General features: G+C 51.0%; 1 protein-coding gene across 1 annotated transcript in view; it reads left to right on the top strand.

Annotated features, from left to right (window-relative positions):
- The window catches only part of GLIS1 (GLIS family zinc finger 1), a 234,812-nt gene that overhangs the window by 181,307 nt on the left and 29,549 nt on the right, over nucleotides 1-23,956 (top strand). The window lies entirely within an intron of this gene.

The raw sequence follows: 23,956 nt of genomic DNA, 5'->3' as shown, positions 1-23,956 counted from the left end.
GAAACGGAAAAAAAAAAAAAAAAAAAAAAAAAAAAAAAAAAAAAAAATGTGGGGACAGTATGAACAAAGGAGTATCATGTTCAGGAATGGCTGGAAGTCTGCTGGGCCAGAGAGCTGCAGCATTGGAGACTAGAAAGGTCAGCCAGGGCTGGGTTGGACAAAAGTCTGAATGCACACAGAGGAACGTCACTTTGGAGACTTGTGAAGGGGCACCATGGAGGCCTCCGTAGGTCTCCATCAGCAGCTGCTTTCGTAAGATCAGTTTGATAGTAGGTGAAGGAACTGGAAACTGAACCCCAGGGGTGATGCTTAACGTGACACTTGGCCTGCCTGGAGGGTGGGGTCAGTAAGTCACTCTCCCTGCATTGAACCATTTGACTGTGTCCCTCTGCCTCCCCCGCTCAAGCCACGTGCTGCTGCACCTCCTGAGCGCACTTGTACCACTTGTACCTTGTACTGTTGTGTGCACATTGTGTGTATGTGACGGCTGCCCTTCCAGCCTGACAAACAGTGCCCACTGCAGGCCTGGCACTGACAGCCCCCGCAGGCCCCATCCTCCAGCATCCAGAGCCTGCTTCCTGGTCTTATTAGTGGCTCCATCCTGCTTTGATTTGGGGCTCTTCTAGTGACGTTTGATTGGCAGCAACTGGAGTCCACCATAAGCTCATGCAAAAGGGAAGATTATTTATGTGTTTTGCTGTTTTGTTAACAGTGACTTCAGAGGGGCATATGGAATGGATAAGGGATTATTTAGAAGTCAGAAATTTCATGAGACTGGAAACAACTTGATAGAAACCATTTAGGTACTATAACGTGCTTCATTTAAAAAAAATATATTTACCTAGTCTGTCTGATTTTACAGGAAGTGAATTAGGAGAGGTATTCAGAAATGTAATTGGAGTGACAAGATATTTCATGGTAGCTGCTTGACAGTACCATGCGCCCATGTGATCTGCTCTGTGCGTCTCTTTTAAGGGCCACCTGATGGGGTTGTGGGCCAGGTTCTTCACTGGCTGGCCTTGGCTGCTCTGCATCTGGGCACTTGCTGCCACCCATCACCCCATTCCTCCAGAACCCCCAGAGGCTTTCCAGACCCTTCCTTGCTTCCTTACATCTTGTCAGTCACCAAGTACTGAGGACCCAGCCTCCTAATCCTCTATCTAGGGGACGCTCTGGAGCCAAACTGCTTGAGTCAAATCTCAATTACTGTGTCTTCCTACCTGAGTGAATGTGGGCAAGTTGCATAATGCCTCAGTTTCTTCATCTGTAAAATGGGGATTATGATAAAAATGCCTACCACTGGAGCTATCCTGGGGACTTGATGATATAATATACAAAGTATCCAGGGTGTTCAGCAAATAAGGCCTGAGTGTAGCTGAATGGACATGTTCGTTCCAGGCTTAGCCCTGGCTCACGGATCACCCTGGGGTTTAGGGAGGTGAGAGGGTCTGTGGATGCTGGCTGGTGCTGCTTCTGTGCCATGTGTGCACCTTGCTGAGCTCCAGACTGCTTCTCAGAGGGCGGCCGTGCTGGCTGTGAGCAGAGGGTCAATATGGCCTGCAGCTCACACTGTCCACCTGGGCCTGCAAGTAGACTCTGCTCACCTTGACTGAGTTTCCCTGTGTGCCTGGTTCTGAGTTGAGGGTGAGCAGCCCACCAGATAGAGAGGATTTTGTTTCTCAGGACTTTCCTGAACTCAGCGGCGTAATCACAGCCCCGTGGTGGGCAGGGAGGGCGTGCCACACACACGCACGTGTGCTCAGTATACCTGCACATGTGCACGCACTCACTGGCAGGCCTCTCTTCTGGTCCCCTTCCGTTCCTCTGTACTGTGCCTAGAATGGTCTTTTTAAAGTATAAACTGATGGTGCCACGTCTCTTTCAACAGCCTTCAGAACCATAGCAAGGTCTACATTAGAGGACTTATAGAGTCAGAGTGGCCTGAGAGAACCTCTTATCCCAAGCATTGCTTGGTAGGGCAGAGAGTGACTGAGTCACCTGAGTGTGGAGGTGGGGCAGCCAGTCTTTAGATCTGACTAGATCTGAGAATCCTTGTGGATCTTTCTGGGACATGCCAGCCCTGTGGGTCCCTGAGCCTAGAGAAGCTGCTCATGGGCAGCGTCCAGGTCTACCCAGAGAGACAGTTTCAGGCGCCCTCTCAGATACCCACATACCTCCCTGCTTGTGAGGCCTTTTCCATTCCACACCCCACAGAATGTCTTCTTCGGGCCTCAAAGGCCCTGATGGGAGCTTGGGAGGAGGACACAGTGTCCTTCATTTGTGGCCTCAGCAGGATCAGAGGGTATGTGAGGGGCGGGCAGCCCTTCTGAGCCCCACGTAGGCCATGGCTCTCAGGGGAATGTCCCCCAGCTTCTCAGGCTTGGCCAGTGGAGCCTGATAGGCACGCTCCAGCTCAGGATTGGTGAGGCCTGTGTTGCCACCTCCATGATGTGACCCCATCCCTACCCTCACCCTGCCCTAGTGTCCCTGTTGCCCCAGGCTCAAACCTAAGTCCAAATTGGCACTAATGAGCTACTTCATTAGTCCTGTGTTGCCAGACTTGAGTCAAATCCTCCTCAGTTTGCTGTGTTATTTAGGGCAAGTCACTTACCCTCTCTGAGCTTTGGTTCTCTAATTTTATAAGCTAGCATATATAAGTAGTCAGGCACTGTGCCTGGCCCCACCTGCCTGCCACTCACTACCTCAGTTATCCAAACATTACTCCACAAAGCTGTAGTGAGGTGTGGAGTCCTCTGGACACCATGAAGAAAGGACTTGGGTTCAAGTTCTGCTCCATTCATGACTCATCATGTGGCCTCAGACAGTCATCCACCTCTTTGTGCCTCAGTTTCCTCATCTGTCAAGAAGAGGTTGTCATGATCGCCGTCCCTTCCTTCCTTAGAGGTGGGGGAGTGCTCAGATGAGATAACAAATGGGAAAGTCCTGTGAGGGAAGGTAGTGGAAGGGGCTGCAGTCAGAAGAAATGTGGAATCTCATGACCTCGTGGCTGTGGGATGACATTCTCTGCACCTGAGGTGGCCCTGGCAAAGGTCCTGGAGCCAGATTTTGGAGAGGCCTAGTGTCCTCTTTTCTGCTTAGGGACACCCAGGAGGCTATCGAGGTTGAGGCTGATTTGTCCTAGGGAGCTCCGTCTCCCAGAACAGCTGGCCAAACCCTCCCTCTAGCCAACAAGCCACACCCTCTGAGCTCCAGCGCCCACCCACCTCTCCAAACCCTTCCCCCCACCCCTGCCCCGGGGCCATCTTCCCCCTTGCCCACTCTGCTCCAGCCACACTAGCCTCCTTGCTCTACCTGTTTTCCTACCTCAGGGCCTTTTGCATTGGCTGTTCCCTATACTTCGAATTATCCAGCCCTAGATCTTAGCGTGGTGGCTCCTTCTCATCCCTGAGGTCTCAGCTCAAATGCTACCTCTTCAGAGAGGCCTTTCCCGACCACCTCCAAGTTAAATAGCCCATCCCTTCCCCACCACGGTATTCCCCATCACAACACAAGCCCACGTGTCTTTTTCCTACAGCACTTACATGGTCTACATTATCTTATTTATTTGCTTACTTGGTTGATATCTGTGTCATCCAACTAGCGTGTGAGCTGCAGAGACCATATATGTCTTGTTCGCCGCTGTGTCACTAGCAGTGATGCTCAGCATCTTCTAGGCACTTAACGGAAATACTTTATGGATGATGGATGGGATGGGTGGATGGGGAGGCTGCCTCACCTGGGGGACCAGCACCTCAGCAGTGTGTGCAAACCAAGGCTGATGGACCCTGCCTGGGGGCCATGGAGTGGATTCCTGTGCTGGGGGAAGATTGAATGAGTTACCCCCCAAATCCTTCCAGGTAATCATCTCTAACTGAGGTTGCACTTTTTGGGTGTCCCCTAGTTCTGAAGCATAACCTGAGTTTGCCAAGGCTCATGAGGGCGGGGATGGTCTACGGCTTTTAGGTGAGCATTCTGGACCAGCTGGATGGGGCAAAGTGTGTCTTAAGAAAGGTGCGGAAGGCTGGGGATCCCACAGCCTGAGCCAGAATATCAGCTCTGTCTCAGACTTGGTTAAGTCCTGCTTCCAGGTGAGTCCTTGAGCAAGTTAGTGATTGTCTCTAACTCAGTCTCTGCATGTGTGAAATGGAGATATCACCAGGACCTACTGCCGCATGTTGTTAAATGTCTAAAAGAGCTGGTACTCATAGCTTAATGTACACTTCTCTACCAAAATTTGAAAATAAAAAGAAAACTAGAATTTGTGAGTTTTAGCAAACACTAAAAAATAAAGTTTAAAAGGGCTGATTTAGTGGGAATCTTCTTTTCTGTCAAGGAGGTAGTTAATCTCTGCCTGCCCAGCTCTCTCCTCCAGGGTTGGTGACAAACAGAAAAACTCTCAGAGAGATTGTCTCACATGAGGCTGGCGGTCCCTGGTCCAGCCAGATCCTCCTCTAGACCCCAGCTTCCAAGCTGAATGGTGGGGCCTGGGGCACTGTCCCTGGGAATGAGCCAAGTGGGCTGCGGGGATGGAGAGTAGAGGGGGAATGTTTCTATTAGGCCACGGGAATGTTTGCTTTTCTTCTCCAAGAACTGGTTGTGGTCATGTAAATCACCCCGGAGGAAAACCAAAGGGTCCCCAAACGCATCTGTTGGTTTTTATATTAAAAAAAGAAAGGCAAAGACAACAATCTTTGTGGTCGGCTTAAAAGTATTTTAATCATCAATGAACAAGGAAAGAATAAACCCCTGGAGCAGGCAGGAATGCGGGCAGGGAGACAGGAGAAGGAAGGCCTGGTGGAGACTGCCTGTCCCCCCCCCACACACACACCTGGTCCCTTCTGTGCAGAGCCAGGAGCAGTGGGGTGGTGGGGGGTCTTGCACAAGGGCTCATGGGAACCTGCCTGGTCCCCACTGCCATGGGGACGTTCTCTCCACCTTTGGGCATGAGTGGAGGTCTGCAAGAGTCAGTGTGTGTGAGGTTGAATGTATCTGGACATGTGTTAAGTTTTAGGGGTGCTTAGAGAGTAGGTATGTCTATTTGTGTGACTGGATCTGTGTGAGTGTATGGGGGGGTGTTTGCAGTGTGTGGGGATATGTATGGTTGCAGACTATAAGTTTAGGGATGTGACTGGAGAGTCTTCTGGTTGGATGCAAGAGTGAGGTTGGTGAGTGTGGGTTTTAGTGTGGGATGGGGGTGTTTTTGCAGTTAGGCACATACATTTTGGGGACATAGTTGGGAATGTATAGTGAAGATAGACATATACCAGTTGTGCACCCACATACCCCTACACATCAACACCAGAACATACCCAGACACCCCCAGCATTTCACCCAGACTCACACATTCAACACCTGGTGTGCACCCCCACACCCATCCCACACTCCTATAGCATACTCTCAAACACACTCCAGTATATGTGCATGTGTGTATGTATGGTTAGACTGTGTGTGTGTGTTGGAGGGCGTTGGAGTGTGAGTTTGGGGGCTGTGGGATGGTCATGGCTTGTGCTTATTTTGGGGTAGGGTAGTTTTGAGTGTGCGGTGGGATGTTTGGATGTGCATTGAGGGGTGTGTGTGTTGGATGTAGAGGTGTTGGTATAGGGCTCACACTGGCTGGGAGAGATGAATCCTCTGGCTGGCCCAGGCTGGGATTTGGACCCAGAAACCTGTAGTCCCCACTCCTTCCTCCTCAAATCTAGGACCACGTGGGGTACGGAGGGACCATCTGGGAAGACTTCTTGAAGGACTGAGATGGAGCAGGGGTGAAGAGAGCACTGGCATTGGGCCATTCCAGGCAGAGGGAGGGAATGGGAGCAGGCAGGACTGCCTCGCTCACCAACAGGAGAGGCCCAGCAGGCAGTACTGATGACAGTGCTCTGTGGAGCACCCACGGTGTACCTGAAGGAAGGCTGCCCTGAGGCTTCACACTGGTCCCCTAGGACTCTGGGCTGCCTGTGGCAGAGTGACTGACCTGGCATCCTGCCAGCATCCTAGGGAGGAGTTGTTACTTCATTTGACACAGAAAGACTTGGGACAGGAGGGAGCCAGTGTCCTGAGACCTACAACTCAACCTGTGTTTCTCCCACCTCTGTGAGAGGCCTGCATCCCTGGCACAGGGCACTGAGTGTGGACTGGGTGCCACAGTCCCCAGAGTGCTGCTTCCTAACTTCCACAAGCTTCACAGCAACCCTGAGAAGCAGGTGTTTTGATTTCTTTGTATAAATGTAACAGAATCATTTGTCAGAAATTTTGCAAACCTGAAAAAAAGAACAGATATGACTTCAAACCACAGTGGTGGAATATTTTCATTTGGGTCCATTTCCGTCCATATATGAGATAGTCCAGGTTGAGTATCCCTTATCCGAAATGCTTGGGACCAGAAGTGCTTCAGATTTCAGATTTTTTCAGAATTTGGGATATTCGTGTGATATTTACTGATTGAACATCCCAAATCCGAAATGCTCCAATGAGCATTTGCTTTGAGTGTCATGTCAGCACTCAAAAAGTTTTGGGTTTTGGAGCATTTCGAGTTTCAGATTTTGGGATTAGGGCTCCTCATTCTTTTTTTTTTTTTTTTTTTTTTTTTTTTCTTTTTCCGTGTCCGGCAACGGATCGCAACCCTCAGTGTTGCCCCCGTACTGGACCGGGGACCGGCAACGGGATCGCAACCCTTGGTGTTGCTCCCGCGCCTCGCTCAGCCAGTGAGCGGGAACCGGTCCGTATGTGGGATCCGAACCCTCGGGCGGGAGCGCCGCCGCGCTTCCCAAGCGGCGCACTATCCAGTGCGCCACCGGGCCGGCCCAGGGGCTCCTCATTCTGTACTTGGCACAATGCCAGGCACATAGTAAGTGCTTAGCAGGGATAGTTTTTGCAAATCTTTGCCAGGGTCTCAGAGTGAGAAATGTCTGAATTCCAGTCTCCCCTCTGAAGTACTTCGCCTCTCTGTGCCTTGAATTCCCAGTGGGGTTGTTGAGAGGAATATTAATAATCAATGTTGTTAAATTTAGCATTATGGCTAAGAAATTTCCCACTATCCCTTGGCATAACCATTGTACCCATACATTTTCACTGCAGTATTGTAGTCCATCATGTGGACTGTAGTATAATTTATTCAGCATTTCCCTTGCTGTTAGACTGATCTTCCTCTGTTCATACTTGATAACAGGAATGTTTTATTTACTATCTTCTTGCATAAAGCTGATCTCTGGCCTTAGTCTTGGGGAGGTGCCCAGAACCAAGATGTCAAAGGGCCATTGAACCTAGCTCTGCATGAATCTGCTCTCTGTATGCGCAGTCACATCTCCAACCCCTGGGAACAAGACTCCCCTCTGGGCCTATGTTCCCACAGGCCCTGCCTCCTTCTAGCCCAGGCCTGCTGCAGAGAGAGGCCAAGGATGCTCACTTGCTAATGTGTTAATGGGCTGAGCTCCCACTGGTGCTGACACATCATCCATGATTTGCAGTGGGTCGGCTCCTGAGCCAGAGTCTGGAGTCCTTTGGGGGAGAAAATTCCTTTTCCACCCAATTTGAGCACGCATTCCTGCAAGGAAACTGACCCCTTCTGAATAAAATCAAATTCAGATCCCCCAAGGCTGGGAAAGGAGAGAGAAAACCTTGTGAGATGAGCTTGACCTGGTGGCCCTGACCCCTGTCGGGAGAATCATGTCCCCTTTGAGGGGTCTCTTGGGGCTGCTGCCCCATGCCATTCCCAGGAGGCATTGCTTTCCAGTTGGTGCATTGGCTCAAGGGTGGGCCATGACCTTCCCTAATGCCCCAAGCTTCCAGTCTGCCACTTTCTAGATGGGCGACCTGAGCAGGGTGCTGCTGTGTGACTCTGTTTGCCCATCTGTAATATGGGGATGATAATAACAATAACAACAACAGCAACAATACCTACCTCATGGAGTTGCTGTGAGCACTAAAACTCTTCATGCATGTAAATCAGTTGAAATAGGGCCCTGCACATAGCACATACTCAGTAAATGTTAGCTATTCTTTTAGCTAAAAATGACTGCTTTTGCAGTCATATATTTTATAAGGGACTTGTACCCAGAATATATTTAGAACTCTTAGAATTCAATAATAAAAAGTATAAATAACCCAATTAAAAACGGGCAAAGTACTTGAATAAACATTTCTCCAGAGAAGATGTACAGATGGTCAGAATCACATGAAAAGATGCTCAGCATCATTAGCCATCAGGAGAATGCAAGTCAGAACTGCAGTGAGATTCTACTTCACACCCACTAGGAGGGTGAAAATGAACAAGATGGTCAATGACAAATGTTGGCAAGGATGTGGAGGAATTGGAGCCCTGCACCCTGGTGATGGGAATGTAAAATAGTGCAGTGGTTTTGGAAAACAGTCTGGCAGTTCCTCAGACAATTAAACATAGAGTTACCATATGATCTGTCAATGCCACTCCTAGGTATATACCAGAGAGAAATGAGATCAAATGTCCACACAAAAACTTGGACATGAATGTTTATAGCAAGCATTAGTCGTAATAGAAAAAAGTGGAAATACCCTAAGTGCCCATAGATGGGTGAATGGATAAATAAAATGTGGTACATCCATATAACGGACTATTATTTAGCCATAAAAAGGAATGAAGTACTGATACATGCTGCAACATAGATAAGCCTTGAAAACATGATGCTGAGTGAAAGAAGCCAGTCACAAAAAGCCACATATTGTGTGATTCAACTTACATGAAGTGTCAAGAATAGATAAATCTATAGAAATAGAAAGTAGATTAGTGGTTTCCAGGGATTAGGGAAAGGGAGGAAGAAGGAGTGACTGACTGCTAATAGGTATAGGGTTTCTTTTGGGGGTGATGAAAATGTTCTAAAATTGATTGTGGTGATGGTTGCATAATGCTGTGAATATACTCAAAACCACTGAATTGTATACTTTAAATGGGTGGATTTTATGGTTATGTGAATTACATTTCAACAGAGCTGTAAAAAAGGCTTACCAAAGGCTCATGAACGACCACAGGGAAGCACACACACAATGTAACATCATCCAGTAAATCTGGCCCACCCTCCACCTTCCCCCTGGTTTGCCTCACAGTGCAGACGCCGTCTGTAACCCTTACCTTGCCAGAACACCTCAGCAACTTTTGAGCTCCTGTAAGACCTGTCCCCAGAAGCCAGGCCCAGGGTTCTGGTCATAGTGAAAGGTGGTATGGTGAGTGGTAGAAGCCTGAGCTGGGATGACACTGGCATGATGGCACTGTCGCAGGATGAGCGAGGTCATGGGTGTAAGCATCCAGCCAGAGCAAGTGTCCACACATGTGTGGCCCTTCTCCCCTTCCTGCTATGAGAGCCCACCACCCATGATGAACCTGGGAATACCAGTGACAATGTGTTGAGGCCTCGGCAGATAGACAATCAGTACTGCACGCAGACCCCAGTTCTCCTGGTAAAGATGTGCCCAGGTGGGGCCTTTTGTTGGAAAGGCCAACGTCCTATGTTGGTGTGACAGGGAGGCCCTCAGAATTCACCGACCTGAGCCCACCTTCAGGTCCCCTGGGGTACATACTAGGAGTGGCATGCCAGAGCCAGGAGGGACTTGTGAGATTGTCCTCAGTCCCTTCCTCTTTATTTTACACATGGGGAAACTGAGGCCCCGGGACCTGGGGGTAGAGTGGAAAAAAGGAAGTGCATTGGAGCCATGCAGACTTGGATTGAGGTCTCAGTCTGCCAGGGACTCCTGGGGTGGCCTTGGGCAGGAGTTATCTGTACAATGTGCATTTGTTGAGAAGGCACAGTCAGCAGCCCCGGGTCCTGTTAGCACTTGGCGCTGGAGGGGAGGTTCAGCCTGCATGCAGCCGAAGAAGCTGCAGGGGGCAGACCAGCAGGGAGGAGTGAGGGAGAAGCAAGGGAGTCTGTCCTTGAATTTTAAAAAATAAATATTCGTGAAAGTTTTATATGCTTATTGCAGAAAACATGGAAAACACAGTAAAACATAGATAAGAAAACAAAAGTCCTCCCTGCTGCCCACTCAGAGAGAGTCTCAATTGGGCCTCTTTTGGCTGCTGCTGGCTCTTAAATAAAATAGCAATAGACTTTATGAACCCCACTCCTAATGAGAAATTGCTGCCATTCTGCTCTAGTGAGCCCTGACAGCCAGGCTTGGCTCTGCACAAAGGGAGAGGCAGGGAAATAGAATTTGTCAGACCCGGCCTGAGTGTGATTTACCAAGTTTGTGTTCCAGAATGTACAGTCATCCCCAAAATGGTGAAAACCGACTGTGTTGCAGTTAGCAAACATGTTTTAAAGCACAGACCCTTATGGTTCCAGGCTTGAATGGGCCTACAGGGCCCCCTGGAGAGCCTTGGCTGTTGTTGGTGAAGCTCTGGGGGATTTGGCGTTTTGGGGGGAGTTTTGCCTGCGTCAGGGCCTGAAAGATGGGACCCTACAGAGATAAGGAACACCTTCCATCCGTTAAAGGCAGGAGCCCACGGTGGAAAGTGGAGTAGAGCCCAGGCTCGTCTGTGCTGACCAAGAGGAGGTGGACACGCCTCAGACGAGGACCTGCTGTTGCTCTTGCTCCCTCCAGCCCGCCTCCAGCCCACAGCTGGGGCTGTTGCCTTTTCTTTGCGTGTGAGGAGGAGAGTGCCCCCGAGGCCAAAGGTCAGCGAGCATTGGGACCTGGCTGCCAGTCACCACTGACTTCCTGCGCAGTTTTGAGCCAGCCTCTTCTCCCCAAGCCCTAGTCTGCCCATCTGTGAAATGGGCACACTTCCGCTAACATCCCTTTCAGCTCAGATCTTCTGTGATTTTAAGAGAGAAGAGCCTTTCTCTTTACCCAGTGCTGAGATGAGACAAAGGTTCTGACCCTGACTGAGCAGAATGTTGCAGTCAGCAGATGTGCCCTGAACACCCGCTGTGTGTTCAGTCCATTGCTGGGCCCCGGAGTGAGAGGCCAGTCGGAACCAGGATCGTGCTGTGTCTGACTCCCACCCCCAGCTGGTGAGAGAGGGGGGCACAGAGCCTGATGGTTACAGTGCTGAGTCCAGGGGCTGTGATGAAAGGAAGGGCATGGCTGGGGGAGCCCAGGGGAGTCTAGCCCTAATAGCAAGGGAATCAAGGAAGGCTCCCGAGAAGAGGTGACATATGAGCTGAAGCTTGAAAGCTAAGCAGGACTTTGCCAGGTGAAGTGGCAGGAGAGGGGCATTCTGGGCACAGCAGTGTAGTTTGCATGGAGAGAGTCATCTCTCACTGGCATATTAATATTGCTGGATGGACTCTGCCCCCAGCCCAGGGGGTTGGGGGGCCCTATCCCCTGTGATCCCTCATCTCATTTAGTCCTTACAGTAAACCCAGTAAACCTGGGAGCAGGGAGCGTTAACTCTGTTTTCCAGAAGACAACTCTGAGCTCAGAGAGTCTAAATTACATACCTCAGGACACAAGCCGATAAGCAGCAGAGCTGGGACTCGAACCTGGTCTTCCTGATCTAAAGCCCGCACCCCATCCAGGTGGCTCAAGGATGTGTCCCCAGACATTTGGCCAAGACTATAGAGGTGGGTGTTGAAGGAGCATTTGTCCCTCCTTGGTGCTCTGCAGCTTGTGGTTCCAGCTGGGGAGTGAAGCGTAGCCCTCGCCCTTTGTGGCTTGAACTGTCTATGGCTCCTCTGCCTTAGGAGTCGGTCTGTCACCACTATTTAATTAAACTGGCCACTCTGTCTCCCTGGGACTCCTCAGTCATCACTGGTCATCATGCGTGAAACAGGAGCTTGGTGACGTCAGCCCGTGAGGAGGCATGCGTGTCTGTCAGCGTGTTAGGTAGGGGGGCCTCAGGTTCCCTGGTGCAGGCATGCAGCTGTCACCGTCATGGGCTTCATCCCCAGCCATGTCAAAAGTTAGTCACCGTCCATGTCTTCCTTAACCCTCAGATCTCCTCTGGAAGTTGTCTTGTTGTCCCCATATTTTTATGTGGAAACTGAGTTCAGAGGGAAGCCCTTTGCCCACTTCACATAGGACAGGAGCAAGTGTCTGGTCCAGACCTGAATCAAATCTTTCTAGCTCCACATCAAAAATGGGAGCATCCAGGGTCCTGTCACCTGTGACAACTCACCTAAGTCACATGCAGAACTAAGAAAGAAGTCTAGAATTGCAGCCTAGAAGTGTCCATGAAAGTATTACACTGCCCACTGTAATTTTTTAAAACCAATAAAACAGCATATAAAGAAATAAGTATAATTTATAAAGAAGCAGAAAGTAAAGAGTGAAGTATACAGTATAACTACAATGCTCAGAAATAACCACTTGTTAACATTTTGGAGTGTTTTTTCCAGGCTTTTCTCTATGTGTATGATAATTATACTCTTTAAAAAAAATGGAGCCATACTATATCTACTGTGGGGAACTTGCTTTTTTCACTAACTATATTTTGGGCATCTAGCTGAGTGAATGAGTGAGTAAGAAAATGAATGAATGGCTAGTGAACAACTGAATGAGTTGCAGTCTGCCCTGTGATGCCACTGGACAAATCAGGCTTTGTGAACTCAGCTCAGACTGCCTCCTGGGGAGCCAGGAGCCTGCATCTCTTTCCCTGTCCTCTGTGGCCTTGGGTCTCAGTGTCTCCATCTGCACAGGGAGTTGTAGGTGATAGTGGACCATGCTACAACAGTGTCTGATGCAGACTCTCCACAGCCCTGGAAGGGGGCAGTACCGTACGGTCATTACCACCCTCGTAATGCAAATGAAGACACTGAGTCTCAGACAGGTTAAGTGATTTGTGCCAGTCACAGAGTTGGAGGGGAGTCAGGATTTGAACCCAGGCCTGGATGATTCTAGAGTACTCTGTTCCCCAAAATGAGCATGGAGGAGCAGGAAGAGAGTGCTGTAAGAATCCAGGGGCCTGCACTCTGCCAAAGCTGGGGTGGGGGGTGACCGTGCAGGGGAACCTTGGTAAGCCCTGCCCTCCTTGGGCTGCCTTGGTCTCCCCACCTGGAACGCAAGGGACTTGGGGGTCTGGCCAGTCCTAATATCGTGTGAGTCTCAGGTTCCGATGCAGCCCAGGCCAGCTTTCCTGCCTTTACTGCTGGATTGGGGTAGACCCAGAGAGGAGTCCAGCTTAGGACCTGCCCTAAAGCCCAGAGCTTCTGCAGAGGGGCCAGCACTGGAGCTGAGCCCTGGTGCTTGAGGGAATTCCAGGCTGAGGAACAGCACATGTGAAAGCACAGAGATAGGAAGTTCTGATAGCCTAAGTAGTCAGTGTGACTGGAGTCTAGAGAAGGAACAGAGAGCTCGGGGAGCCAGCCATACTGGAAGGTCCACAGAGGGCAGATGGCGAGAGGCTGGAAATGCCAGGCTGAGGGGCTTGGTTTGTATCCTGAAGGCAGTTGGGAGCCAGTGGTAGGTGCTGAGCAGTGACAAGGGCAGGCTTGCAATTTAGGAATCTAGATGATGGACTGGGAGGGGCAGTAGCCTGGGAAGAGACAGAGAGACCAGCGGATAGAGAGGCAGGATGGGCATATACCTGGCACTGCCCTGGGGAGCAAGCAGTCAGAAGGCCTCCCCTGGGCCCTGGGTCCCAGCTGCACCCAGGCTCCCAACCTGCTTCCGCTGCACAGAGCTGCAGATTCATCTCTCTGTCCTCAGCCCCCACTGGCAGCCCCGGGGCCCTGGCTGGGTCCAAGTGCAAAGCAGCTATTTATTTTCTATAAACTACTGGTGCCCAAGCCATAGCTGAGTGGCTCAGCACAATGGCATCCTTCTCTTTTTGTCCTCCTTCAGTTTAGAAGCCAACGCTAAATGTTTTAATTTCACATTATTCCTGACATAATGCTAATGAGTTCCAGGCGGCGCAGCTCTGTGGAGCCAGGCATCTGGCTGGGCCGGCTCCCCCGAACGCTCCTCCTGCCATCCCCTGGTCCTCCACAGAGCGCCTCAAAGCCTGCGTCTCCTTAAGGGCCCTTCCCCCCATCACAGGAATACACCTTTTTTCAGTTCACATGGCTGCTGCTTTCGTGTGGTGGCCACAGGATGTTTCTTGCCCAAGAGAGGGAAGGCTCATGTGAGAGCTGGACGGCCTGCCTGGCCAGCAGAAGTCACACTTCTCTTTCAGACCCCTGGGACATCCCACAAGCAGGTGAGTGGTGGGATGCCTCTCCCAGACCCTTCCAGAGCTTTGCAACCTGCATTGGGCTGAACAGCTGGAGATTTGGGGTTTTAAGAGAAACCAATGCTCTCATTGTGGTGACTGTTACTGCTAGTATTACTTTCTAGTGACGTGAAAACATTTAGTTCTTTGTTTCCAGTCATTTTTTCCCCATGGTCCGGTGCTTCATGAATCTGTAGACCACTCTGCTTTTGATTTAACGCAGTGTATGAACAGGGGCAAGACAGCCCTGGGCTCCCTGCAAAGCCCTCACTCCCTGGGTGCCCTGACTCAGACTCTTTGGGAGTCCCCTCATCTAGGAAAGGGGGTTTCTGCGGCACCTTCTGTGCAGAGCACTCTGAAGATTAAACAAGGCAGTGCACAGAAAGGCTGCACGGCCCGACCCAAACAGCACCCATCAGTGGCAGTTTTCCTCCCTTCTCCCTTGTCCACATCCCCATGAGGGGGACAGTCAGTGGTCTCTATTTTACTTATGGCAGGTCTGAACCTGGAATCCATAAATTTGAGTGTGAGAGAAAAAAATAAATGTAACTTTAAGTTTTCCTTGAACTCACTTCCTCTTGTGAGCGTCCAGGGGCTGGGTGGCGGGTCTTAGGCAGTTCACAGAACACAGCCCGCTGCCCGTCTTTTCTCTTAGTTGCATCTAAGTGCTGAGGTATGGTGGGCTTACACCACTTTGAGGGACCCCTGCCGTCTGCATGTATCTCGCTTCTCCTACAGCGTCCCTGTCCCAGCTGGAGCATCATTTGGGGACGGGGGCTTTGCTAACCTCAAGGTCTCCCCCGGCCCCTGCTAATTTGGTGGTGACCCCTGGGCAGCCAGCTACCTCCCTGCCCTGGCCCACACTTGCCTCAAGTCTTCCTTGTTTATTCTTGCTTTTTTCATTCATTAACAGATATTCACAAACACCCGCTCTGTGCCATGCCCTGTGCTGGGTGCTCTCGGGTGGGTTTATGGCAGAAACATTATTTGAAATATTTACTGCGTGTGACTCATCCTGTCTCCAGAGTTCTTTCCATTCCACCCTGAGGCCTGGGATTTTGAAACCCAAAAGCCAGGAAGTTGCTCCTCTCTGCTCTGCTTTCCGCTGAGGCATCTCCTCCCTCAGGCTCTTGAGTAGAAGCACAATGCTATTCCACACGTACCCATTTGACAGATGAGAACTGAGGCCCGGCGACTTTGCAAGGGTGCATGGCCTAGGGGGCTCAATCTGCTGGGCATCTGGCTGTAACCGGATGTCACTGTAGACAGTGGGGCAGTTATGGGGGTGGGGAGGGGTGTAGAGCTGTTGGCAGCAGCTCCCGACTGCTGAGAAGCCCCAGGGTGAGCCCTTTACAGAGGCCTCCGAGCCTGTAGCTGTAGGCCTGCCCCTTTCTCTACCTCCTTGAGTGGATCACACAGCCACCGTCGTCACTGGCCATGGGAGGAGCTGTGTATTGCAGCCTCCTGTGGGTAGATACCTTCTCACCTAATTCTCACAGCCACAGGATGAACAGACCGAGGCTCACACCCCAGACGGTCTCCTTCACTACTCAGTGCCTCAGGTTACTCACCTTAAAAGCAGAGGCTCAGTCCTGCCTCCCATGGGTTGTCGTGATGCTGCTGGGACCAAGGAAGGGAGGTGCTTTGCAGATGGAGGCAGCCGGCTACTGGAAAGTTTGCCTGTGTCCCCGCCTTCTCGTTCCCCCCTTGGTTGGATTTCATTTGGTTTGTGTATGTGTGTAATTGGTTCCTAATTGTAATTCACCTTTCCCCACTAGCTCGAGTGTGCATGCAGGGCTGATTCCCAGCCAGGCCTAGTCGTCACTGTTCTTTACACCCACCTTTACTAAGCACCCATCATGGGTCCAGGCACTGGTTCTCTCAGTGGCAGGAGGGTGTGGCATGGGGCCACCTGGCCTTGTGAGGGTGTGATCCTACATTGCTGGTACAGGACCGCACACCTTGGGGCCTCTCAGTTGATCTTTGGTTGGTGGCTGGGTGGGTGTGTGGTGACGATGCTGAGGCGGATCAGCCTGGCCTGTTAGTACCACTGGGCCACAGGCGGAAGGTCCCACCCATTTTAGAACTGTTGGTAACCTTAGGAAACATGCTGCCCACTCCAAGCAGCCTGGTGGAACATAGTCACTGGCTGTGTTCCTGAACACCCAGGATGGGTGGAGCACCGTCTCTCCTGGCAGAGTTTATCCTGCTGCTGAGCAGGGTCCTCTCTGTGACTCTTCCTGTCCATGACTTCCACGGGCCCCTGTTGCCCTCCAGGAGTTCCACACACAGGTGGGCTTCCTAGTCCCTGTCCCTCACTGGCCTGGTTCTGGGCACTGCCCCCTGCTGTCCTCACTCAGCCGCAGCTGCCTGCTCACAAGTTGGGGATCCAGAGCCTCACAGAGCATTTCCAGTGGGATCTGAGCCTCGGGTTCACACTGGGCATAGTTGCTCCCACCCACCCAAGAGCTCAGATGGGAACTTTGCATGCTATACATTTGTGATGATCCCAGCATCCTGACACCAAGTTTTCTTTTGGGTGATGGGTGGAATATCTCTGGTCTCATCCCTCCTCGGGCAGCCCCAGGTATGTGTTGCATAGGGTTGGGCATTAATGCTGCTGCCACCTGTGCATTCAGCCCACTGCCCCATCCTGGTTAGGCAGGCCCTGGTGGGGCAGGCAGCTCTGGGGTAAAGCCCAGGGAAGGCAGGTGACTGGGCTAAGGTCACACAGCAACCGTGTGGCAGAACCAGGGCTGGAAGCAGATCTTCAGACCCTGATCTTCCCCACCAGCCCTCCCCTGTTGTTTCTTCTTGGAATATGGGAGAGGAGCCTGAAAGGAAACTAACGTTAACTAAGCACCTGTCCTGTGCCCAGTACAAAGGCCACACCCTGATGTCCATTGGAGGCCTGAGGCCAGGAATGTCACCCCATTTTGTGATGAGAACACCAAGGCTCACAGGGGCCAGGAAGAAGGGGAATGGGACCTGAGCCCAGGGCCATTCTGGTGGGATGGAGACATCCTGCCCAAGCCGTGGGCCGTGAGTTTATTTGTGGGGAGGCTGGAGAGGACCCTTTCATTCATCGTGGTCCCTCTTCTTCCTCCTGAAGCAGCTCTCGCCAGCCTCACCCCCAGGGTTCATGGTCAGACATTGCACCCCCCTCAAAGATATGCTCCATGGCTTGGCTGTGACAGTGGTGGGCTGCAGTGTGGCGCTCCCACCTGAGCCTGCCTCCCATTCTCCTCCCTCTCAGGGGCAAGGCCTAGGAGCTTTCCAGGCATCCAGCGAGTGTGCAGTGCATGGACAGGGTGAGCAGTGAGAGACGGGTAGTCCTGCTTCAGCAGCAGGGCCATGGCAGGCAGACCAGGTCCCAGCACTCAGGGAAGGGTAGGAAAGAGGATTAGGGAGGGACAGGGAGACCTGGACAGCAAATAGAAGGGCATTGTGAGCAGAGGACACAGCATGAGCAGAGGCCTGGAGGCAGGAAGTTATGGCCTGTGGCTGGAGCATGGGCAGGAGAAGTGGTTGTTGGGCTAGAGAGACTCGACCCTTTTGTTTTGGGTGCCACAGGGTGGCCTGAGGCCTTGTCTTGGGGTTCTCTTGGGCCATGTATGTCCTCCCCAAAGCCAGGCCAGTCCAGCTACCACAGGGAAGTCAGAAGGCTGGGTGGACCCGGCCCATGCACCTGCAGTATCAGTGTCACCTCCTGGGGGCTACATGGAGCCACAGAAAGAGGCATGTGGAAGTGTGACTGTCCACAGGTCTGGCTGTGTTGGTGAGTATTGGGTTGTTGGTATGTCGGCACATGTCTTTATCTGCCAACCTCTTAGGATCCTTTTCTGGATGTTGTCTCTGGGTGGAGTGTCTTTCTCTCTGGGCACATGCCAACACCATGGGCCCTTCCATTTCTAGGTGTGGTCCACTTTCTCCATGTGCTGGGCTGTGCATGGGACTGTGTCAGTGTGTCTGGGGCTGGGGAGTTAGTATATTTGTGCATGTGATAGGGGCTGGGGCTTGGGTGTCTTCAGGTATGTGTGAGCATGTGTGTGCTGGCCTGTGTGTCTCTGTGACATGAGTTGTAGGTGTGGGTATGGTGTAGGTATATGGTGTGGTGGGGGGGGGTGGTATGTATGGGGTGTGGTGTGTGTGTGTGTGTGTGGTGTGAGTGTGTGTGCTTCTGGTGTGGTGTGGGTGTGGGGTGTTTTTATATGGTGTGATGTGTGCATATGAGAGAGAAGGTTTTGGGTCTTGGGGTGTGTGTGTGTGTGTCTGTGTGTCTGTGTGCGTTGACAATCAATGTCTGTGTATTGATGTCCTGGGGCCCTGTGTCTTTGACATGTGGCTTGGTTGGGAGGAGAGGTGTTAATGTCAGAGTGTGTGTGTTTGTGTGTGTTTCGGGTCTGTGGCTGGAGGCTTGGCATATATACGTCTCAGCTGTTTTGTGCTGTATGCTCTCTGTGGGGCCCTGCCCTAGCCAAGCCTCTCATCAAATCCCGAACCATGTCTAGCTACAGCTCAGCATGGGGACCTCCCCCAGATCCCACCTGTCTACTTGGGCCCCAGTGGAAGCAGACTCAGCCCCTCTGTTCTGGGGGGCACCATACACTCCTGGAAGGGCGGCCTGGCCCTCTTGGCTCTTGCTGGCTGGTCACCTTTCCAGGCCTCTCTCAACTACCAGGAACAGAAACCCATTTCTTGCCCAGGCAGGGACTTTCTGCCGGAGAAGGGCCCAGCCCAGAACTGTCATTGCATACCTGGTGAGGAGGGGTCAGGATGTCTGTAGCCTCCACCCCACCAGCCTTGAAATCCTCCTCCCCAGGACAGGCATGCCCTGACTGGCTCTAGGAGGGAGACATGTGGCCCTTCTGTCCCCTTCTCCTTGCCTTGCTGTGTGCCCCATGACCCCAGCCCCCTGGCCTGCCAGCTTCTCTAGATGGTCATGAAGGCCCCGTGAGCTGTGCAGATGGGAGGAGATTCCCACACTGGCCTTGCATCGCATGGTGCCCCTTTGTCATGGCTCCTGGGGCAGGAGTGGGCCCAGGGCACAGAGCTTGGCACTGGGAGCAAACCCAGGCTCCATCCCATATGTGAGCGCTGGGACTCACACACATAACCTAAACTCCCTGGGCCTTGGTTTCCACCTCTGTAACAACAGGGGTTGCTGCACCCACCTAACAGGACTAAGGAGATGGTGTTTAGGGACAGTGCGGCCCAGATTCAGGTCCATAGTCAGTGTGATAATTGCTCTTATGGTCCTGACCTCCCTCCTGCACAGTGTTTAAGGACAGTGTGGCCCAGTTTCAGGTCCATAGTCAGTGTGATAACTGCTCTTATGGTCCTGGCCCCCCTCCTGCACACACTGGCCCATCTATCCATTATGCAGGTGGCACTGTGTGCCCACAGCTAGACCAGACCCACAAGGGCCTCATGGTCCAGAGCACAGAGCCTAGGCCCGTCCCCTCCAGCCTTACTTCTCAGTTCCATGTCTGTCCCTTCCCATCTCATCTCAACCTCCCCCTGGAGGACTAGCAAAGCACAAGGCTCTGAGGAGACCCCATGGAAGCCACGAGGGGATCATAGGACAGTAACCTTGGGGCCAGCCAGTCCCCCTGCCAGGGTGCAAGGTGAAGAGCAGACCTCGGCTCCCTCTGGCTGGCCTTTACAGCTGGCCAAACACAGAATTATTTGACATCTCTAGAAGGATCTGGCACTATATATTTCTCCCATCCAAATCATTGTTGTAAAGTAACTTAAAAGTTTGTACAAAAATGAGAAGTTGATCCCTGAATGGCCTGCCAGACTGCTGTAACCCAATATATTTTACCCTTAAACCAGAACTGTGTTTGTTTAGAAGCAAGTCACTGGCAAATGCCAGAACTGGAGGCATTTCCTCCCCGGCCCCCACCTCGGGCCCTGTTCCCCCAAGCCTCCCCTTGACTCTTCATGTCCAGATTTTTAGCCAGAGCATGAGAAACTGGGCCTCCTTCCTCTTGGGGCCATGTCAGCCACAGGCAGGAAACTTGACATTCATTAGGCACCGTGTGCCAGTTCCTATACCGGGCATATCCTTTTATTTAGTTTTAACAGCCATTTTAGAGAGGAGAAAAATGAGGACAGAGATGGGACGTGACTTGCCCAAGTTCATGGCTCTCCATGGTGGGGACTAGCACAAACCTCTGGCTGAGTGACTTCATGGCCTTCGGTGTATGGCACAGGGTCATACACCTCACATGTGAGGCAGGACCCTTGATTCCTCCCTGGGACCAGAGCTGGAGAACAGTCAGTACCAGCGCCAGTTGTGTGCCGGGCACCGTGCTGGGCTTCCCTGTGTGGCCTTCGCCCTTCCACAGAGGAGCGGAAGGCTCAGAGAGGGCAGTTTGCAGAGGGGGCAGAAACCAGCCCTGCACGTCTGACCCAGTGCCTTCCCCCTCCTCCAGCCAGAGCTTGAAGGGCCCTTGGGCTTGGCCTGAAGGGGAAGATGCCACCGCCTCCCTAGCTGGGATGGCTCCCCTCTGTCTTTCATCTCCTGCCCTGGGTTCTGTGAGCTGCACGCAGCAGTAATGGATTGCAGTGGACTTTTTTCAATTAGGTTCTTATTTTCCCCCGCCTGTTACTATAAAACTCCAGATGGTCTGGGGCTTCATGGTTCCCGGGGTATTTTCCCCCATTATTTTAATCTTTGTAACATGCCCTACATGTGGGAATAGGGTTTTCAAGACTCTGTGCTCTGAGCATCAGCCAGGGTGCTTTCTTCCCCGCTGTGCTGCCTGCTCTTTCCTTCCTGCACGGAGGCTTCCCACAGAGGGCATCCTCCTTGCTCAGTGTCAGTTGTGTCCAGGGCTGGGCCTGGCCTCTGCCCTGGAATAGAGCCCATTATGGCCCCAGTTTGGAATCACTCGTATGGCTCCTCAGTGACCGCCTGTTTTTGATGCTTTACATTGGGGTACCAGAGGCACTGGTCAAAGTGGTTAAAGACACATATAGACATGTCAGCCAGACTGGAGGTCAGATCCCAGTTCTGTCACTTACTGGCTTTGTGGCCTGGAGCCAGTGACATCACCTTTCTGGGCCTCAGTTTCTTCATCTGTAGAGTGGGGCTGGGAAGTAGCTTCACTGGCAGGGCATGTTGTCTTTTTTTTCTTTTTGACCGGTAAGGGGATCGCAACCCTCGGCACAGTGTGGTCCGCACCACGCTCAACCCGTGAGCGCACCGGCCATCCCTTATATATATAGGATATGAACCTGCGGCCTCAGCACTCCCAGCACCGCACTCTCCTGAGTGAGCCACGGGGCCGGCCCATGTTGTCTTGATTAAATGAAACTCACAAAGCTCCCAGCCCATGGTAGAGTCTGAGAGGGTGTCACCCAGTCACTTACATTGTTCTGAATTCACCCCAGTTTCAATTTTTGTGCATTTTAAGGTAAATAAGAAAAACCATACCACCTATTCTTCCAGTTTTCAAGACTGTTAGATGTCCCTTTTGTGCCTTCTCCCCACTCTGTGTGCCCCCTGCCCACAGTAGTCACCTTCTCTGTTCCCCATGGTGTGGGAGCCTTTTCTTCTTTCCAGATAATCTGCTGTGTGTTTGGTTGTTTGAATCAGGGTGTTTCAAATTCTCCCTGACAAGAGGTGCCCTTATAATCCTGTAAGTGGACACAAATGTCAGGGCCCTGGGCTGCAGGATGTCACATGTACCCTGTGGTTCACAGAGAGTCCCCACCATGTGCCCAGATGTGCCCCTTTTTGCATATGAGGTATCTGGGCTCTGACAAGTGAAATGAACTTTCCTGAGGTCATCTGGTTGGGAACTTAGAGACCAGATTTGCATGCAGACCTGATGATAAAACACAGTGGTGTGGGCATGGGAGTTGAAGGGTGTGGATGCCACCAAGCTGTCCCCAGGGACCAGGTATACTGACCAGATGCCAGTAAGGATTTGTACATTCCATGGCACTGGGGAGCCGTGCAGGGCGGGACACGGACAGACCTGTGGATTAAGTCTTCATTCTGATACCATGTGGGAAGGAGTTGGGAGGGGTGGGGAGGGAGGCAGGAAGGTGGCTGGTGCAGTCTCCCAGGTTAGTGATGCTGGGGGGTGGACCAGGGCAGTGGGGTGGGTAAGAGGAGAAGGGGCAGATATGAGAGATGTTGAAGAGGTGGCATTTCCCTGGGTTGGTGGCTGGTTGGATGCAGGGGCCAGGGAGGAGGGAGCAGGTCCGGGCTCAAGCATCCAGGGGGAATGTAGGAGGTCAGGAGCTGAGGTAGTCCAGCCAGGAGAAGTGGCACTGGAATACTCCAAGTGAATAGCCTCATGCAGTATCATATGCTGGGCCACAGCAATATAATTGCACCTTGTGGTTTTTGTGAAGTTTTTTGGGATCAAAAATCCCAAAACTCGGCTGGCCAGTTAGCTCAGTTGGTTAAAGCATGGTGCTGATAACACCAAGGTTTGGGGTTCCATCCCTATACCAGCCAGTAGAAAATTTAAAAAGCAAAATCCCCAAACTCTCCTGCTCCAGAATGAATCACTACTCCATGTGTTTGAATGAAGGGAGCCCCCCAAACTCTCATGTCTACTTCTACCTCTCCTTTCCCTGCTCCCCTTCATTCTGGCTCAACAGATCATTATCTGTTTCCAGAACATATGTCACCCCTCCCATCCCTCTGCCTTTGTTCATGCTTGTTCTCTACCTGAAATGCTTTTCCTGGTACCCTGTTTGTCCAAATCCTGCCTAGGCATCAGGGCTCAGCTTCTCCATGAAGACTTCTTTATTTATTTATTTATTTATTTTTCAGGTTCAAGTGAGAGGCTTTTAATGAGGATTTTAGAATTGAAGAGCTCCATGTTCAGGATAGCCCATGTTCAGAAAGCCTGACTAAAAGAAGCCAAACCAAAACTAACCCACTTAGCATTAACACACACCTCTTTTCTTTTAATAAATTTTACTTTAAATATAGAGTGAAAAGAACAAAAACCCTAACAGGTTAAAACAAGTCAAATACCCACTCTACACAGATAAAACCTTCACAAAGGTCAACTGAAGTAATCCAGAGCTAAAACTGAATTGTGCAGATTTTCAGTGAAGTCACCAAATAGTCATGTAACACAAACAGAAGTCAATTATTTACACACTCGGCAAGCCCTCTAAGAAATATGCCCAAATAAGCTTTAGCCTTTAGTGCCATCCTGAAGACTTGCACACTTTATTTTTCAGACAGTTTAACATTGTTAATAGAATATGTTCTCTGCCATGTGGTAATGCTTTGGTACTATTCATACAGGATCTTGCCTATCCTAAAGACTTGCCATTTCCCCAAGAGGAGCTTTGATTCTGCTTTACAAGTTTCACATAAATTATCATCTTTATCAAATATTAATACGAAAGGAGGTGGCACAGGATGCAACATATACAGTCAAGTTACCTCTCTGTATATTTAGAAATTACTTTCTCCTTCAAGGTATTTACCAACAGAAAGCTCAGTCTGTTCTGCTTAATAATCAGTAGTACAGGTTTGAATCATCAGAACCTTGGCAAGACCCTAATATTTCAAAATTAACAACTACCTCTAGGGGCAAGTCTATGTACTGAGTTATGATAAATTTATTATCATGAGGGAAAACAAGTGTAGCCAGCCATCTTTAAAAATGCCCCAACCACTACTTCTCAATATAGAAAGACTAAAACTACATACAGTTTATCATACAACAAATCCCATCTCTGTCCCCTGAAACTCCCCTAGTTGCATTCATTAGAAGGGGATTTATAAAAAGACTTAAAGAGCACTTTACAGCAGCATTCAGCTTTCCTATGAAATACTCAGCATCTTAAATATTA

Source organism: Galeopterus variegatus, unplaced genomic scaffold (assembly GCF_000696425.1).
Source record: "Galeopterus variegatus unplaced genomic scaffold, G_variegatus-3.0.2 Scaffold1472, whole genome shotgun sequence".
NCBI classification, from domain to species: Eukaryota; Metazoa; Chordata; class Mammalia; order Dermoptera; family Cynocephalidae; genus Galeopterus; species Galeopterus variegatus.
This window is presented reverse-complemented; position numbering and strand designations above follow the sequence as displayed.